Genomic DNA, 2,593 nt, shown 5'->3' on the forward strand with positions numbered 1-2,593 from the left:
GTCACATCAGGAAAACAGAACAAGCACAAATAAACAACCTAATGCTGCACCTCAAGCTTCTAGGTGAAAAAGAAGAGTAAGGAAAGACTAACTCTCATAGAAGGGAGGAAATTATAAAGATCAGAGTAGAATTTAATTCAATTGAGACTAAGAAAATAATATAAAGAATTAATGAATGAGAGTTGGTTCTTTGAAAGAATAAAAAACCTGATAACCTCCTAGCCAACTTTATCAAGAAAAGGAAAGGAAAAATTCAAATTCATGCAATGAGGAATGAAAAGTGTGATATTTCTACAGATCCAGTAGCAACTGAGAAGATCTTCAACACCTATTTTGAAAATCTTTACATACATTGATGGAAAAATACAGAGGAAGTGGACAGATTCCTAGAAACATAAGGATTACCAAAGCTAAATCAAGAAGAAATAAAACTTCTGAATACCCCAGTATCAGCTGATGAAATTGAAAACTTAAAATTTATCAATAAAGAAGAGATTGGATCCTGATGAATTTACAGTTGAATTCTACAAGAAATCTAGAGAAGACTTAGCACCAATATTCCTCAAACCCTTTAATGAAATTGAAAGGAAAGCAAGTCTCCCTAACTCTTCTAGTCAAGTATTATTCTGCTACCAAAACCAGAGAAAGACTCAACGAAAAGGAGAACTAGATCAATAGATCAATCACTAGAATGAACATAAAATACCAGAAAACAGAACACAGCAAATCATCAAGAAGATTATGCACCATGATCAAGTGGGATTCATCCCAGGGAAGTAGGGATGATATGATTGAACATCAAATCAATAATTATAATGTATAATGCACCACATCGACAGAGCTAAAGACAAAATTCCCATTATTATCTCAGTAGATTCAGAAAAAAAAACTTTTTGACACATCCAACACTCATTCATAATAAAAACTCTGCAGAAAATAGGAATAGATGGTCTCTACCTCAGCCTGATAAAAGCTATCTATGACAAACCAACAGCCAATATCACTCTAAATGGACAAAACCTGGCAGCTTTCACTCTAAGATCAGAAACAAGACAAGGATGTTCACTATCACCACTCCTATTCAATATAGTTCTGGAAATGTTCTGGAATATAGTTCTGGAAATGTTAGCCAGAGAGACAAATAAAAGGAATAAGGATAGGAAAGAAAGAAGTTAAATTATAACTATTTGCAGATGACATGATACTCTACATAAAAGATCCCAAAATCTCCATCAAAAGACTACTAGAGTTAATCAGCAAATATGACAGCATGGCTGGATACAAAGTCAGCACTCAAAAATCAATAGCATTCCTATACATAAATTAAAAACTCACTGAGAGAGAAATTAGAGAAATAATGCTTTCTGCAATAGCATCCAAAAAATGAAACACTTAGGAATCCATCCAACAAAGGATGCAAAACATCTACACACTGAAAACAATACAACTCTGAAAAAGGAGATTGAAGAAGATGTCAGAAAATGGGAAGATATCCCTTGCTCTTCAGTAAGAAGAACCAACACAGTGAAAATGGTCACAGTCCCACAACTGTTATACAGGTTTAGTGCAATTCTGATCAAAATAAAATTAACATCTTTAGATCCTTAAAGGTCTAGAGAAAACATTCCTAAAATTCATTTGGAAATAAAAGAGAACTAAAATAAAAAAGATAATCCTTGACAACAAAATCAAGGCAGAAGGCACTAAAATCCCTCACTTAAAATATACTACAAACCTACTGTGATAAAATCAGCATGGCACTGGCACAAAAACACACTTAAGGATCAAATGAACAGATCAGAAGATGCAGGCACAACTGCAAAGATACTCATCCACCTTATCTTTGACAAAGGGGCCATATATGTTCACTGGAAGAAAGGCAGTCTCTTTAATAAATGGTAGAAAAACTGGCTTTCCCCATGCGGAAGACTAAAGTTAGTCACATGTCTATCACTGTGTTCTAAACTAGACTCAAAATAAATCGAAGATCTAAATACTAAAACAGAAACACTAAACCTGCTGGAAGAAAATATAGGTAGGATTATAGAAGACATAGGGGTAGACAAAGACATCACAAACAAAAGGCAAACCACTCAATAAGTACTTCAAAGAATCAACAACTGATAGGTCATCTTATTAAAAGTTTTTGCACTTCAAAAGAAATCGCTAACCGAGTGAAAATAAAACCTACAAAATAGAAAACAACTTTAACCAACTTAGTTCTTCAGACTAAGGACTTATATCTAGAATATATAAATAATTGAAAAACATCAGGCCTTCCAAATTCAAAGACCCGACCCAAAAATGGGCATCTGAGATGAACATGCACTTCTCAGATGAAGAAATACAAATAACAAATAAATACATGAAGAAATGTCTGAAATCACTGATCATTTGATAAATGCAAATTAAAATAATACTGAGCTACCATTTTACTCCAGAAAGAATGGCTACAATTAAGAAATCAAACAATAACCAATATTGGAAGAGCTGCTGGCAAAAAGGGATCCTTTCTACTGTTGGTGGGAGTATAGACTGGTAAAACCCCTGCTGAAATCGTTGTGGAGGTTTCTCAAAAAATAGTCTTGGTGAT

This window comes from Cavia porcellus, unplaced genomic scaffold (genome assembly GCF_034190915.1).
Source record: "Cavia porcellus strain 051 isolate PalLab524CR breed Dunkin Hartley unplaced genomic scaffold, mCavPor4.1 scaffold_22, whole genome shotgun sequence".
NCBI lineage: Eukaryota > Metazoa > Chordata > Mammalia > Rodentia > Caviidae > Cavia > Cavia porcellus.